At 43.7% G+C, this 18,075-nt stretch overlaps 1 pseudogene; it reads left to right on the top strand.

Moving 5' to 3' along the window:
* The first annotated feature begins 912 nt into the window (after positions 1–912).
* Positions 913–1,305, top strand: LOC122477492 (annotated as a pseudogene).
* Positions 1,306–18,075: the final 16,770 nt, after the last annotated feature.

Raw genomic sequence — 18,075 nt, 5'->3', positions numbered from 1 at the left:
AATAGAACAGAATGGAAAGCCCAGAAATAACCCTCCTAGTATATGGTCGGTTAATCTGTGACGATGGAGGCAAAAACATGCACTGGGAAAATGACAGTCTCTTCAACAAATGGTGCTGGGAAAACTGGACACCAACATGCAGAAGAATGAAACTGGACCACTAACACCATACACAAAAAGGAAGTCAAAATGGATTAAAGACTTAAAGGTGAGGGGCGCCTGGGTGGCTCAGTCGGTTAAGCGTCCGACTGCAGCTCAGGTCACGATCTCACGGTCCGTGAGTTCGAGCCCCGCGTCGGGCTCTGGGCTGATGATGGCCCAGAGCCTGGAGCCTGCTTCCGATTCTGTGTCTCCCTCTCTCTCTGACCCTCCCCCGTTCATGCTCTGTCTCTCTCTGTCTCAAAAAGAAATAAACGTTAAAAAAAATTAAAAAAAAAAAGACTTAAAGGTGAGACCTGAAACCATAAAAATCCTAGAAGACAGTCCAGGCAATCATTTCTCTGACATTGGCCATAGCAACATTTTTCTAGACATATCTCCGGAGGCAAGGGAAATAAAAGCAAACATGAACTATCAGAACCTCATCAAGATAAAAAGCTTTTGCCCAGCAAAGGAAACAACCAACAAAACTAAAAGGCAACCTATGAACAAAGAAGTTATTTGCAAATGACATATCTGATAAATGGTTAGTATCCAAAATGTGTAAAGAACTTATGCAACTCAACACCAAAACCACAAACAATCCATTTAAAAAACAGGCAGAAAACACGAACAGACATTTCTGTGAAGAAGCCGTCCAGATGGCCAACAGACACATGAAAAGATGCTCAACGTCACTCATCGTCAGGGGAGTGCAGATCAAAACCACCATGAGGCAGTAGCAGCTGCAGCGGCAGTGGTTCAGTAGCTGACATGCAGCTCTTGGTCCACACCCAGGACCTACACACCCTAGAGGTGACCGGCCAGAAGAGGGTTGCCCAGATGAAGGCTCATGTAGCCTCGCTGGAGGGTGTTGCTCCGGAAGATCCAGTTGTGCTCCTGGAAGCCAAACCCCTAGAGGATGAGGCGACCCTGGGTCAGTGTAGAATCGAGGGTCTGATCACCTTGGAAGTAGCCGACCACATGCTTGGCGGTAAAGTCCATGGTCCCCTCACGTGCGGGGAAAGGAAAAGGGCAGACTCTCAAGGTGGCCAAATATGAGACAAGGAAGACAGTTGAAGCCAAGGGGTGGGTGCAGTACAACTGTGCTTTGTCAATGTTGCGCCCACCTTTGGCAAGAAGAAGGGCCCCAATGCCAACTCTTAAATCCGTTGTAACCCTGGCTTCCCCCGATAAAGCTGCTCTAGTCTAGTAAAACAACAACAACAACAGCAACACAATGAGATATCACCGTACAGTTGTCATAATGGCTAAAATCAAAAACACGAGAGGAGCGCCTGGGTGACTCGATCGGTGAAGCGTCCATCTCTTGATTTTCCCTCAGGTCATGATTTTACAGTTCGTGGGATTGAGCCCCATATTGGGCTCCGTGCTGACAGCATGGCTCCTGCTTGGGATTCTCTCTCTCTCTCTCTCTCTCTCTCTCACTCTATGCCTCTCCCTTTCTCTCTCTCTCAAAAATAAATAAACATTCAAAAAAACCCACAAGAAATGACATGTGTTGGCAAGGATGTGGAGAAAAAAAGAACCCTTATGCACTGTTGGTGGGAATGCAAACTGGTACAGCCACTGTGGAAAACAGCATGGAGGTTCCCCAAATAATTAAAAACAGAAATACCATATGACCCAGTAATTTCAGTCCTGGGTATTTACCCAATGAATACGAAAACACTAATTCCAAAACATACACGCACCCCTACATTTATTGCAGCATTATTTACAATAGCCAAATTATGGAAGCAACCCCAGTGTCCCCTGATAGGTGAATGGATAATGAAGATATGGTATGGATACACAATAGAGTATTACTCGGCCAGAAGAAAAAATGAAATCTTGCCGTTTGCAACAACATGGATGGATTTAGAGAGGGTAATGATAAGTGAAAAATCAGTCAGAGAAAGACAAATGCCATATGACTTCACTTATAAGTGGAATTTAAGAAAAAAAGTGAACAATGAAAAAAAAAAAGAGACAAGGGGTGCTTGGGTGGCCCAGTCGGTTGAGCATCCAACTCTCGATTTTGGCTCAGGTCATGATTCCAGGGTCGTGGGATCGAGGCCTGCATTGGGCTCTGTGCTGAGCACGGAGCCTGCTTAAAATTCTCTCTCTCTCTCTGCCCATCTCCCCTGCTCAAAAGAGGTGTGGGGGGGGGGAGGGGGAGAAACCAAGAAGCAAACTGATGGTTCCCAGAGGGGAGGTGGATGGGGGGAGGGGTGAAACAGCTGATGGGGATTGAGAGGGGACTTATCACGATGAACACTGAGTAACATATGAAATTGTTGAATCACTATATTGTACACCTGAAACTGATGTAACATTGCATGTGAGCTATACTAGATTTAAAATAAAAAAACAATAAGATAAATAAACAAAAACAATTAGCTCTGGTTCTCATCAACCCTTAAATATTACTTTCTGATTTTGATGTCAACTCCAGCTTAAAAAGAACGAACTAATCTTCAGTATTTCAATACTGAAAGTTAGAGTCCCCTGTAATTTGAGCAAAAGTTCAATATTTTTTTTCTATTGAGAGGAAATTCACATAAAATTAACCATTTTGCAGTGACCAATTAAGGGGATTACAATACTGTATACCCATTAACGCTCTCCAGTTCCCAATTTTTTTCATCACCCCAAAAGGAAACCCCATGCTCCCCAGTTCCCAGCACCTGGCAACTACTGATCCGGTTTCTGTTTGTATGGATTTGTCTATTCTAGACGTTTCACATAAGTGGAATCATACAACACGTGACCTTTTGTGCGTGCCTTTTTCACTAAACGATGTCCATACCGTACTTTGTTTATTCATTCACCTATTGATGACTATCTAGGCTGTTTCTACGTTTTGGCTATTGAGTTAGACTTTTTAAAAAAACATTTCTTTAACGTTTATTTATTTTTGAGAGAGAGAGAGAGAGAGAGAGAGCACGAATGAGTAGGGGAGGAGCAGAGAGAGGGAGACAGAGAATCCGAAGCAGGCTCTACACCGTGAGCACAGAGCTCCATGCGGGGCTTGAACTCATTAACTGTGAGATCATGACCTGAGCTGAGATCAAGAACCCGACCCTTACCCGACTGAGCCACCCAGGCACCCCTCCTGAGTTAGTTAGACTTCTGACAGTTCAATCAAGAGTCACAATCCCCATATACCTCCCTCCCTTCCACATGATGAGATTATCTACCCTAGAAACAGGATTTTGACTGCTTTAAGTATTTTGTGGCACTTTGGCTCTGTTCCCCAGAACTGTTCAGTCTTTTTTTATCTGCAAGCCTAAGAAGAATCTGTCTCATTCACCCAGCCTCCACAACAGAAAAATTAATCCGTCCCCACAGCATAAACGGTTCCTTCCCTTCCTCTGCATCCCTGCTGACCAATCTTTCCCTAAATAGGGTGCCTTTCAACCTCTGCTTTTGCTTTCCTGCTCTTTTCCATCTGTATTTTGCCATCTATGCATTTGGCCCCGTGCAAGTGATCTGACACATGCAAGAGTATTTGTTTCTGATCTAGACTAGCCCCTAAAAATAGTCTGATCTTATATAACTCAGCTACTCCTTAGCATAACGTTCACAACACATTTGAACAGAATTAATATGAACCGTGTTTCAGCCCTCCCCTCCTCCCACTCCCATCCCTACTCCATCACGGTTGACCAGCCTCACATCAGCTCTTGGCTTGGTGTCTAAAGAATATAGTTTAGTTTAGTTTAGTTTAGTTTATTATGGTTTAGTTTAGTTATTGTGTGTGTGTGTGTGTGTGTGTGTGTGAGAGAGAGAGAGAGAGAAAGAGAGAGAGAGAGAGCAGGGGAAGGGCAGAGAGAGAGGAAGAGAATCCCAAGCAGGCTTCGGGCTGTCAGCACACAGCCTGACGTGAGGCCCCGTTTCACAAACCATGAGCTCACGACATGAGCTGAAATCGAGTTAGATGCTTAACGGACTGAGCCATCCGCGCACCCTTGAAAGAGTATATTTTAGTTAGATAAACAAACTCCTACGAATGTTATTTTTCTGACGTAACAGAATGCCTCAATCCAGGTACGCGGCTCATTTCTTCTTAAGAAGCACCATGAAAATTGAGTACATGGTAAGAAATACAGGTCAGCAGGATCAGATGGCCTCAGGGGGCCCCTGAAATCACCTTATGTCAGCAGCTAGTTTCTCTGGGTCTCAGAAGGCCTATTCAGGTAGCCAGTGCAAGAGCCATATCCTTCACACGTCTACTCAAGGCAAACTTATTCCTGGATGTTCCTCAGTCTGGTATGGTGTTAAGGAAATATAGTCATTAGGATTCTCGAACTGGGGCGCCTGGGTGGCTCAGTCGGTTAAGCGACGGGACTCCTGATTTCAGTTTAGGTCATGATCTCATGGTTTGGGAGTTTGAACCCCACATCAGGCTCTGTGCCATCAGCGTAGAGCCTGCTTGGGATTCTCTCTCTCTCTCTCTCTCTCTCTCTTTCTCTCTCTCTCTCAAAATAAATAAACTTAAAAAAAAAAAGGATTCTAAAGTCAGAGGAGGCCATGGGGATATCTCCTTACCCAGTGCTGGTTTTCCCAGTAGACGGTCTAAGCACATGTTTGCAAACCTGGGGCACAAACTTTTTTGGGGGTGGGAGGATTTGGTCTATATTATTTTATATAGAGCATCAAGATAGGCATCACGGGAAAAATAGACTATGTCGTAGAGTGCTATATACCTAGTTGCTAATACCTTGTTATTTAATTTTTAAAGTTGTCATATAGTAAATCCAACACTTGGGTGAACCACAAGTTTTGGCAATGAAATTTCCCATCAGATCTTTAGATTCGTTTACTTATTTTCTTTTCCTCTTCGATGTGAGGCTGTACTTGAGTGAACGAGTGGACTTGAAGTTTACTATAAACAGGTACGTTAGATGCATGGGGGGAAAAAAAACCCTATAGGACGAGGGAGGGAACCGTACGCGCAAACGTATTAAGGCAGAAAAATCAAGGGAAGCGGTCTAGCGTGAGCAAAGGAGAATATGGGATGCCCGCAGAGAATAACATAAGATAATTCGGGAAACATGTGTTCACTTGGGTACACAGGGGAGCTGAAAATGGTGTGACTGTCAATATTTGGCCGAGCTGTTGAGAGATCTAAAATCTTTGCTTCATAGGCCAAGATAGCAGCTAGAACCCGACAAACCTTCTCTCCAAGGTGCTTCAGGGGAAGTGCTTGGATTACTTCAGGGTATCACAGCTTTTCGGTAAACAATATGAGGGTGTCCTATTGATCAAGCGCCACAAAGCCGCTTCAGGTCCGCTGCTACAGCCGGCTGGGGATTGAGTCTGTTTAAATAGACCAACCATCTCTGTGGGTCTAATCTTCTAAATCATGACATCTGCGACTTCTGGGATTCTTCTGAACCAAAGATACTCGAATCTCTCTCCGGCCTTGCCGAACTAAGGGCGTTTGGATATTCTGACACCTGTTCTGACATCTATTCTGAGATGATTTGGAGAGACCAACAGACCAATGTCTATCATAAGAGACATTATACCAACCCGATGTCTTGCCACCAAAGAGGAACCAGGCTTAAATGGCCGCATGTAGGCTGAAGTTGAAATGTGAGTTAAATCATGAAATGGCAAAGATCACTTATGGAATGAACTTTCCCAGAAATTCAAAAAAAAAAATCGATTTTCCTATGCGTAACGGTGTTAGGCAGTGGAAGTCTCGCACAGTCTGGAAGCAAAATTTCTCCAAAAGCTGATTGCATTCGAGCATCTAATTCATTTATTCATTCAACAAACATTAGCTGAGCAGCCACTCTATGCCGGGCCCTATTCTAAGTCTCGGGGATGAGGCGTGAACAAAACCAAGTCTCCGAGGCATAGATAACAAATTAGTCCGCAAATAGGCCCTCTATCATCACATGGTGATAATTATTAGAAGGAGAATTAAAACAGGAGACGCGGATAGAGCATGAATCGGGCAGTAATTTTATGTCAAGCCAGGGGCAGCCTCTCTCAGGTGGTGATGTTTGACTAGAGACACCAATATAGTCAAGAGGTAAACTAAGTCAGGTTCCAGGGGAAGGATATTCCAGGTCACGGGTGCAGCAAATCTGAAGGTTCTGAGGTGAGAATGCGTTTGGCACGTTATGACAATGACAGGGAGAAGAGTGTGGCTGGGGCAGGGTGTCCAAAAACAGTGAGACGTAAGGGCTGAGAAATGTACAGAATCAAAAACATGTAGGGGCATATTGGCCCACGATTAGGATGTCAGATTTGATCCTCAAAGTGATGAGAATGCTAACTGAAAAGGTTAGCATGATTATGATTTACGATCTGAGCACTCTCTGCTTGCTCCTGTTTGTGTATAGGTGAAAATTTGCCTCCCAATTCCTGATGGCCTGTTGATGTGGCCTCCTGAAAAGTCCTAAGTCTTGTTATTTTCGGCAGGGTGAAATGGGTCTTTAAGTTCAGACCCCAGGAGAACTCAGTGGTATTCCAATTCTCTGCCATAACTGTTTCGGTTTTTGCATCTTTCTTTCTGGTGGACACGGTCCGAGGCCCCTCATTAGTGATTGGCTGACAGTAGCCTACTCAGCTTTAAGGACACCGGTCCATTTTGCAACTGGCTGTCCTTGTCCCTAAGCCTGTGAGTAGGATAGCTGTTGGACATGACATCACTGTTAACGGCATTTCATTACTTGGGCTCTCCAAAACCATTACTGACCCAATGATAGGGCTCCTGATCCTCTGAGACTTGTCCTATTACCTTGTTCTGTCACCTCTGGCGTCAAAACGTATTTGCAAATAACCCCCCAGCGACTGTGGTAAAAGCCCCTTTGTCTCCAAACGGGTAAGCACATACCTGGATATCTTATAACACAATTTAGAACCTACAGTCCTCAAATTACCACATTGTTCCAGGAATAGCTTTCATTCTGTTTTTTCCCCCCTCTCTCTCAGAGAAAAACCGAGAAGTTTTTTTACCAACCAAATGGTAGAACCAGATTTAGAATTGAGTAAGAGCTATTTGTGAAAAGTATGAATCTATGTCATTCATTATATGTGGCTTTGTTGCTAAAAGATACTAATTTGCCATTTAAAATTTCCCCTTCCTCAGTGCCTAGACTCTAAACTTTGCTGGCATTTATTTAGATCCTATTTTTAATTAATTAATTAATTTATTTATTTATTTATTTATTTATTTTTAAGGAAAACTCTGCACCCAACCTGGGGCTTGAACTCACAACCCTGAGATCAAGAGTTGTATGCTCTACCGACGGAGCCAGCCAGGTGACCCTGAGATCCTATTTTTCAAAAAAAGCTTCCCCCTACCACTTTTATTTGAAAATACATTTAAAACTTGCAAGTTCTTGGGAAAAATATGGAGAGTGCTTTATTTTTGTTGTAGGCATCATAAAAATAAATAATCAATGGGGCGCCTGGGTGGCGCAGTCGGTTAAGCGTCCGACTTCAGCCAGGTCACGATCTCGCGGTCCGTGAGTTCGAGCCCGGCGTCGGGCTCTGGGCTGATGGCTCAGAGCCCGGAGCCTGTTTCCGATGCTGTGTCTCCCTCTCTCTCTGCCCCTCCCGCGTTCATGCTCTGTTTCTCTCTGTCCCAAAAATAAATAAAAAACGTTGAAAAAAAAATTTTTTTAATAAATAAATAAATAAATAAATAATCAAGACTAGCATTGGTTTGAACTTTACCATGGAATATGTCCACGAAGAAGAAAGAAAGCCAGACTAACCTTGACTTTCTCTCCTCCAGCTTTCTATAACAATGACCCTCTGACACAAGTTAGTTAAAGCTTTTGAATTACTTATTGTGGCATGCCTCCATCGTGAAGTTTTGCATACTCAGAATGGAGATTTTTGCCCCGATTCCTGTCTTTGGTTTTTCCAGTTATTTTAGTCACTATTTTACTTCATTTGGATTCCTTATCATTCAAACAACACTATTTGGGAGGACGAGCTGTGGGTTGAATCAGACTGATTGTCAGTTCGGATTTGGGCGGAAGGTTTATGACACGCAACAGTGCTGTAGCTCATTGTTCAGTATTCCAAGAAATATCACTGATACGATTCTCAAAATTTTCAAAATCTTACAAAGAATGTTGGACAGCCAATATGTTTCAGCCATATTATTTCAGAGCAAATCTCCTAAAAGATTGGTAGATGTCCCCTACCCTTCCCCAAAGCTGACTTTGGCTATAAAAAGGTTCAAGTGAAATAAGGTCAGCCAACTCAAGTTTAGCCTCCACATGTCTTTACTGTAATGCAAAGTCTACAGTCACCCCGAGTTCTAAATGTGGCAAACTTTTCAATGTAGGGTGCCACCTTGCTGACTTTTATTAGTTTTGGAAGGAAATAAGCGTGAGTCAGGTGCAGAAAGAGAACTCTCTCTCTGTCTCTCTCTGCTCAGAAATTTTCTCCCAGGCAATCTCCAGACGGAGTTAACATGGTCATCTTAAAATGAAAATTTCCCATCGATAGGTTAAATATATTGCCCTTGACTTTAGGTAGCAAGTGGGTTGTTAGGGGTTCGAGTTGGGGTTGGCACACTTTCTCTGTGAAGATCCAGGGAGTAAATATTTCAGTGTTTGGGGGCCATATGGTCTTTGTTACAGCTACTTAATTCTGCTCGTTGTCGTATGAGAGCAGCCATAACGCATAGCTGAATGGGCATGGCTGTGTTCCCATAAAACTTTATTTACAAAAACAAAGCAGTCTGACCTTGGCCCACAGTTCCATAGTTTGCTGACCCCCTAGATCATAACACTTAATTAGAGTAGAGCATAGGTCTCTTGGCAGAATTATTTCAACACAGCCGGAGGACATCACGAAATGATTGGACAACGAAGTGAATGCCTTGAGGTAGGGTGGCTACTTTATAATTTTGCCATCGACCTTGGTGTCTTCATTCTATCAGAGCCACCTCGTCTGCTGCTTTTAAGCTTGAGGCTAAAACAGTAGAAATGGTAGATATTTATTTTCATTGATCTTGCTCTCAGAATTCCCTCAGAAATAACAAGATCTGACATTTTTTATACATTAGAATTTCTAGATGTCTTGCCTATAGCAGATTTCGTAAAGCACCTGGTGACCTTAAAAAAAGATTTTTATAGGAGCACTCTTGAAAGTCAAATAAGTAGAATTTATTTCAATGCATCTCGCTCCAGTTTATAATTTTGCACTTGGCCAAATATCACTTTACATTGTTTCGTTCTGTTCAAAGCCTATTTGAGCTCATGTAAGTGGTTTTGCGTCCAGACTGAGACACGTCTTTGTTTATTACTTTATATTATAATAACCGTGTATAACTCTTCCCTGTTTTTCTATTGAGGCCCGGAGGGGGAATATCCTTCAATGAGCCCTTTCACATCTGTTTTCTCATTTAACATAATTTAATTATTTTTGCAGATGACTCATAGGGAAGATAAAGTTACTTGCCCAAGGTCACCCAACTAGTTAAGAGTGCAGCCAACCTTCCAAAACAGGTCTGTTTGACTCCAGAGGTATGAGTTTTCCACTACATCACAATGCCGACAGGAAGCTACTTGTAGTTCTTGGCCGCCTTTATCTCGATTATTTTTTTTAACCTAAGCTGTTTTCAAGTAAATCACAAAAGAACTGAGTAACATAGTATTTAATTCTTTTTATATAGTTTGGAAGTTCATATTTTCAGAAGGAGATATGGTGGATGCTTTTGTTTAAACAACTGTGGTTCTATGACTAGAATATTTCCAAATAAGGGTGACTTCCAAAAATTATTTGCTTTCTTGGCAGACTTCGTACATTCTTTGTGAATGCAACTACGTTTCCCTTCTTCCTTGTTTAGGAAAGAATCATATGTTAATAACATTTTTTGAGAGGTGTGGCTTGGTGCTATTCTTTTCAGATTTGAAATAACTAAACTTCCTGGCATCCTAAGTTCAAATTGTGGAGAAGCCAGCTCATGAGAAGTTCAACATTCTGAAATTGACTTTTGTTTGGGCATCGCTCTGCGTAGCCCTGAATGTGCATATGAGTGAGGGGTAAAAGTGAATGCCAAAATCTTAAGTACAGATATTGAAGCCTTTTCATCAAATAGGAGATAAATTCCTTTCTGTCAGGATGTTTATTTCCACCACCACCCCCCCACCTTGGGAGGAGGAGAAAACAGTGAATCACCACATGATTAAAAAAAAAAAGTGGGGCTGAGAGAATTGACCCTTAAAATTGCTAGGGCATATACGACTCTCAGACTCCAATCCCTGTAGTCTAACATCTATATTTCAGACCTTCAGCATCAAGGGCTCAATGATGGGGGATTTTTTTTGGGGGGGGGGAACTAACCACAGTCCTTCTTAGGGTCTACTCAAGGAGGTCAACCTCACACTGTCAACCTCTTATGTGGTGTTGGGGGGGTGGGAATCGGGGTGGTAACAGGTGATGAGAGAACAGGCTTGTGGTCATTAATCAGGGGTCTATATAGGTTACTGCTGAGATGTCCACTCTCCTGGGCCACATGGCTCCTTTAAGTCAGAGGTCCTTGGCTGCCTTCCCACTACCCTTGGGACTCTGGAATCATTGCCAACTCTGCATTTAGACCCACCTGCTGGGAACACCTCGCAGACATTGCTTTCTAGGGTCTTGATGCTTCCCTGCTGGAGCCGCTATGAGATGAAATGAAGTAAAAGGTCCTTGGCTGCCTTCAAGAATCTCTTCTGTTTTGGCTTCATTCCCCTCCCCCCCAACTTGGAAGAATCTATTTCTAGTGCGAAGACAAGCCTTCTCCCTTTCTCTCTCTCTCTCTCTCTCTTTTTTTTTTTTTAGAAATGTTTATTGTTTTTATTCATTTTTGAGACTGAGGCACAGAGTGCGAGTGAGGGAGGGGCAGAGAGAGGGAGACACAGAATCCGAAGCAGGCTCCAGGCTCTGAGCTCTCAGCATAGAGCCCGACGCGGGGCTCGAACAACTGAAGCGAGATCATGACCTGAGCCCAAGTCGTGCCTGACCGACGGAGCCACCCAGGCGTCCCTCCCTTTCTCTCTTTTAAAGGTCCTCTCTCCCTGTGGAATTGCCTCCTCCATGCGCTTAGACTTTTTGAATCACTGACCTTGCAAGCTGCTTCTGTTTTTGCCTGAGGTGCCCTACCTCTTTCCCTTAGGGCAACAAGAACAGAGCCAGTTACCTGCTTGCACGGAGGGAAGACAAAGGGCAGAATATACTGAGAAAAAAAAGAGTTAAAACCTCAAAACATCATCCCTTCACCTTCTTCATCAGAACCAATAGATTGCTTTCCTGTGAAGGTTTCCCAGGACTCCACACCCTTTGATTTGGAGTACAGAAGGAAATGTGATCTGGTGACTTTCTCCAAAGCCAAGTCCTTAAAAGCCCCCACGGTGAGAAGTTGGGGCCATGGTGCCGAATAACGGAGTGCTCTTGTGAGAGTTTCGACTTCTCTCACTCATCACAGAACAGCCTTATGGAAGAAGCCGCCTTTGCTTGCCAACCTCGCCAGTTGGGCCGTCCTCCCTCTGGGCTCTCCTCAAGCTCCCCCTTCCGCTGGTCCCCCCGCCCCCCTGCAGTTCTGCCGCCGTAGGGAGCAGCCTGCTCTCCCAAGGTCTGCAGTGTGATTCAGGGCCCTGTCAACATGAGCTATGGAATCAATCGTTTTCAGATGGATTGGGGGTTTTCTAATTATCATTGATACTGATTACCGAGAGGTGGATTGGACCACAACCAAGTAAATGCTTCTCAGGCATAAGACCACCAAAACGGCCAGGCACGTTGTGCTGGAAGAAATGCAGCTCGGAACCTGAGACTCCGAGAGGTTAAAGGGCTTGTCTGAGTTCAAACGGCGAGTTCGTGATGGGACGGACGTGATTAAAAGCCACCCCCGAGAAGTATGTCAAGCGCAGAGTTGTGATAACATTCGTAGCACCGTCTGATAAAACAACATCATATAATAATTGTCAGCATGGGTTCTAGACCCTGACCGCTGAGTTCCTAAGCTAGTTTCACCACTTATAAACTGCGAGACGGGGCCTTGTTACTTTTCCTCTCTGTGCCTCAGTTTCCTCATCTGCAAAATGGTTGTTATGATGCGTGGATGAGTCAATATATGCAAAAGCACTTAGGACAGCGCTTGGCCCATTGTGGGTATTCATATTCGTTATTATGAAATTGTCGTTACTTTGGAATAATATCTCAGTGGCACATTGAGAGAAGTCTGTAATCACCGAGGAACTGGCGTAATCACTTATTCACTTGTTAAACATCCAGGGAAATCATGGGTTCATTAGATGCTGTAATAATTTTAATAGCCGTGTGTCTGAAAGCTGTAACGTGACTTGGAGGCTTCGTTTTTAATAATAGATGATTACAACGTGTTTGAAAATGCTTATCTTGTATAATGCGTTAAGGGAGTAAAATGATGGAGGGGACATAAATATTATAACTAGCAATTGAAAACTAAAAATTAAAGCAACAGTTAAATGCCATTATTCTCTTATTTTCCATGACTAAAAACAGTTTTTGAAATGTTTATTTTTTTGTTTTGGCAGAGAGGGAGAGTGCACATTCATGCTGGTGCAGTAGAGGGGAGGGGCAGAGGGAGAGAGAGAATCCCAAGCAGGCTCCGTGCTGTCAGCACAGAGCCCAACATGGGGCTTAATCTCACAAACTGTAAGATCGTGACCTGAGCTGAAATCAGGAGTGGAACGCTTAACTGACTGAGCCACCCAGGTGCCCCTAAAAACATATTTAAGTGTGGGTGAGTATGTTTTGAGATGCTATTCTAATACACTGTTGCAGTTTGGAGAGTTAATTTGAAAAAAATATTCCAGGAAAACAATATTTGTTAAAATATTGAAAATTGTTTTCCTCTTTGACATCATAATCCCAGATCTAGAAATGTGTCTTAAGAAAACAAACATGGTCGGGGCGCCTGGGTGGCGCAGTCGGTTAAGCGTCCGACTTCAGCCAGGTCACGATCTCGCGGTCCGTGAGTTCGAGCCCCGCGTCGGGCTCTGGGCTGATGGCTCAGAGCCTGGAGCCTGTTTCCGATTCTGTGTCTCCCTCTCTCTCTGCCCTTCCCCCGTTCATGCTCTGTCTCTCTCTGTCCCAAAAATAAATAAACGTTGAAAAAAGAAAACAAACATGGGGCACCTTGGTGGCTCAGTCAGTTCAGCCTCCGACTTCAGCTCAGGTCACGATCTCACGGTCCGTGAGTTCGAGCCCCATGTCAGCTCTGTGCTGACAGTTCAGAGGCTGGAGCCTGTTTTCGAATTCTGTGTCTCCCTGTGTCTCTGCCCCGCTCCATCCCTCATGCTCTGTCTCCCTCTGTCTCTGAAAAATGAATAAACCTTTAAAAAATTTTAAGAAAACAAACATATAATCAAAATTAATATTTATCCGTATACATTCCATGATAAGTTTAAATTAGGAATTAGAAGTAACTTACAAGCGCAACAATATTATGATACACCCATATAAAGATACATTGTGCAGCCATTAGGAGTCATGCTTATTCTTCAAAAGCTTATTTATTTATTTTTGAGAGAGAGACAGAACACGAGTGAGGGAGGGGCAAAGAGAGAGGTTGAGAGAGAGAATCCCAAGCAGGTTCCATGCTGCCAGTGCAGAGCCCAATGGGAGGTTTGATCCCACAAATCGTGAGATCATGACCTGAGCCAAAGTCAAGAGTCAGACCCTTAACTGAGCGACCCAGATGTCCTAGGAATCATGCTTTTAAGAAATGTTTAAAGGGCATGGGGAGTGCTCACATTGTAATGTTAAGTGAGTGAAGTCCGATAAAGAAAACTGCATATACGGAATATCAGAAATTATGTTTAGTAGTATATAGTAGAACCCTATACTACAGTCAAGTAGGTTATTCAAATAGTGTTTTATTTTTTCTCTTCTAACAAGAAAATATGGATATAGAATGTCCAAAGCTTGTGACTTGTCTCCACAATGTCATCGATGTCCCAGGCTCCTTCTGTCTTTGCATTCTATCATCTTTAGCCTGCGGCTTTTGTCCTCATGCTTGTCACCTCAAGGTCACAAGGTGACTCCTCCATATCCAGCCTCACATGCTTGCTCCAGGCCAGAAAAAAAAAAAAAAAGGAAATAGCAAGGGGAACCTGGTGCTTATTATAATTTTCTGTACAGATAGTCTGAATTGCAATGGGGCGACTTAGGATTTTTCGATTTTACGATGGTGCAAAAGCGTCACGCATTCTGTAGAAGCCACACTTGCAATTTTGGAATTTTTTTTTTTTAACTTTTTTTTCAACGTTTATTTATTTTGGGGACAGAGAGAGACAGAGCATGAACGGGGGAGGGGCAGAGAGAGAGGGAGACACAGAATCGGAAACAGGCTCCAGGCTCCGAGCCATCAGCCCAGAGCCTGATGCGGGGCTCGAACTCACGGACCGCGAGATCGTGACCTGGCTGAAGTCGGACACTTAACCGACTGCGCCACCCAGGCGCCCCCAATTTTGGAATTTTAATCCTTCCCCAGGCTAGGTACAATCTTCTCTCGTGATGTTGGGCCATGGAAGCGCTCATTCAGCCCCTGATCTCAAGGGTAAACAACTGATATACCCGTTCGGTCCCCACAATTCTGCTTATCGTTTTCAGCGTAGTATTCAATAATTTACATGAGATATTCAACACTTTATTATAACATAGGCCTTGTGTTAGATGATTTTGGCCAACAGTAGGCTAATGGAAGTGTTCTGAGCACATTGAAGGTAGACTAGGCTAAGCTATGATGTTCGGTAGGTTGGGTGTGTTATAGGGGTTTTTGACTTTTGATATTTTCAATTTATGACAGGTTTGTTGGGACATAACCTTATTGTAAGTTGAGGAAGATCTGTATTCTTCAAGTTTTCTACAGTGAACATATACTACTCTCATAATCAGATAAAAAGCAATTTTTATTTACTTTATGGTTATTTATTTACTTTTTAAAATAAAGTTTGTTTATTTTTGAGAGAGAGAGAGAGAGAAAGAGATAGAGCGAGCACAGGGCAGAGAGAGAGGGAGACGGGGAATCCCAAGCAGGCTCTGCACCGTCACCACAGAACCCCATGTGGGGTTTTCAACTCACGAACTGTGAGATCATGACCTGAGCCAAAGTCAAGAGTCGGACGCTTAACTGAATGAGCCACCCAGGCACCCCTACAAAGCAATTTCTAAACAAAATTTCACAGATATTTCCTTTCTACTGTGGTAGAATAGCAAACATTGGAAAAACAACCTATATGTTAATAGGTAGATAACTAGTTGGTTATGGTGTATTCATACAATGTGACATCTTAAAAGTTTAGAAAGTGAAATACATCTGAGTATACCAATGTAGAAAATGCTCATCACAGGACATTTTAAAGAGGAAATTTCCGAACACTCTCACTGTTTTTAAATACAGAGACATTTGGACAAGGCATAGATATCTTTATAAACAGTGATGAGGCTCTCTAAGACTATTTCCAAGCTATTAGGTTTTCTTGGGGAAGCAGTATTGAGGGAAGGAAATATCTTTATTATTTTTAAAATTAATACTTTTGGGGCACCAGGGTGGCTCAGTTGGGTAGGCATCTGACTTTGGATCAGGTCATGATCTCACAGTCCGTGAGTTCGAGCCCCACGTCGGGCTCTGTGCTGACAGCTCAGAGCCTGGAGCCTGCTTCCGATTCTGTGTCTCCCTCTCTCTCTGCCCCTCCCCAGCTTGCGCTCTCCCTCTCTCAAAAATAAACATCTAAAAATAAATAAATGAAATCAATACTTTTCTTTATCTGAACTCGTTTTTGCAACAAGACCATGATGTTTTATTATTCGATCTGAAAATATTAGACGTAAACAAGGTATTCAAATTAGCCCAATAAAGGCTTGTGGCCTTTAAGGCTCCAAACTTCTGCTTTCGAGACAGGAACTTTTGTTCCTTTTGGGTATCCCGGAGTAGGAGACATTGCCTTCCACACTTCAGAAATGTGCTGTTGAATGACTGAGTTGATACAGTGCATGGACAAGAGTGACGAAAGGCATCTAGAGAGCCCAGCAGAGTAGGAAGGGCGGTTTCAGACCCAAAGATGCACTGTGTTCTAAAAGGCAAGTCCAAGCTTTAAACACTATACGGCAAGCCTTCAGGAAGGAACAGTCCGATCCCTCTACTTGGTGGTCTTGGGTTTCACATGAATATTTGCTTGGGTTCTTGATTGCCAAAAATGGTCCCATTGTGCTTCTGCAAGCTGTTTATACCTTTCTTACAGGCGATCCTTCTTTCCTGGGCGATAGCGGCAGATGACATTTTGGAGCACACCGCTCTTCCCTCTCTGCGATCCGAAGGCCCCCGATTACCCCTCAGGAGCAACCGCAGCCTTTATGTACACGGCATGGGGAAGGTCTATGACGAGGGGCAAATAGGACCTTGGTTCCAGTGTGAATGGTTTTCCGCTTCCGTCATTTAAACATGCCCCAAACGCTGAAAAATGCAAGGTGTCATTTTACGTATAAAGGCTCCTGCTGGGGGTGGTTGTGGAAAAAAAAGTGTTTCAACTCAAAACACTGAACTTTTGGTATTTCTGCCAAACCAGCTCCCCCCCCTTCCCGACCTTTTGTAAGACAACAAAGTAAAACAAGCAGCTTCTACTCCCAAGAAAGATTTATCTGATTTGTTTAATTAAAAGTAGGAAGAATTTTCTTTCTTAAATTCTTTCCCATTCTTTGATTCCCAATGTCTATGCTTCCAGTATTTTTCCATCTGCTTCCTTTTTTTTAAGAGAGAGAGAGAGAGAGAGCGAGCAAGGGACAGGGGCAGGGGGAGGGAGAGAGAATCTTAAGCAGGCTCCGTGCTCACCTCGGAGCCCGACACAGGGCTTGATCCCACCACCCTGGGATCGTGACCTGAGCTGAATTCAAGAGTCAGGCACTCAACCGACTGAGCCCTCCAGGTGCCCCTCTGTCTCCTTCCATCATCCAGAGAAATTTCAAAGAGGCTTCCCTAACTTCTCTCTTTCCTCTTTTGTGGAGCCCACAATGTGAGAAAGTCAATTACTTGTCTGAGTTTCTGTTTTCTTCTCTGGCCACCTCAGAATCGGATATGAAAATTAATTAATATATATGTGCATTGCTTGTGAAGTCATTAAAGATACGGACAATCAGGGGCACCTGGGCTGCTCGGTCAGTTAAGCATTCAACTCTTGATTTTGGCTCAGGTCACGGATCTCATTGTCCATGGGATCGAGCCCTACATGGGGCTCTGCATTGGCAGCGTGGAGTCTGCTTGGGATTCTCTCTCTCTCTGCCTCTCTCTGCCCCCTCCCCTGTTCATGTACTTCCTCTCTCTCTCTTTCTCTCTCTCAAAAATAAATTAAAAAAAAGGTTTGGGCAATGAAGCGTAAAGCGTTATAACGTTACATCCGCACCTATTGTTTTGAACATCATCTAGGGGGTTCTGGGCCTCTTGTTAATACTGAAATGCCTTGCCTTTAGATTGCATAGTAGGAATGAAAAATTCAGGACATGGAGGGAAACACCAGCAATGGCTGATGGTTCTCATTCTCTCTTGCAGAGTATGCCAAGGGATCTGCTGTTCTCCAAGACCACCTCACAAAGGCCAGTGGGGTCATCCTAGTGGAGATTCTCTACTGCTACCATCACCCGTGGCCACACACTCCATTCTTCAGGCCACCATCTGGACCCACCATGTCCACTTGCTGGAAGAAAAGGTCCTCCCGCATGGGGCAACCTTCACTATCTGGAATGTAGGCAAGCAAGGGTCGAAGGTTGTTGCTTATTGTGACACGGCTGCAAAGAAGATGGAGAAGGCCTTCTACCGCTAGGGGGCTCTCTGGAAAGGCCCAAGCCTGGGGTTTGGATCCTGCACTTCCCAGCAGCTGGGGGGCCCGTCATCATCTGTTAGACCTCTGGGAGCGGGGGGAACCATTGAAGACC

This window comes from Prionailurus bengalensis, chromosome X (genome assembly GCF_016509475.1).
Source record: "Prionailurus bengalensis isolate Pbe53 chromosome X, Fcat_Pben_1.1_paternal_pri, whole genome shotgun sequence".
Classification (NCBI taxonomy): Eukaryota; Metazoa; Chordata; class Mammalia; order Carnivora; family Felidae; genus Prionailurus; species Prionailurus bengalensis.
The sequence above is the reverse complement of the archived record's forward strand: the minus strand, read 5'-3'. Positions and strand labels throughout refer to the sequence as shown.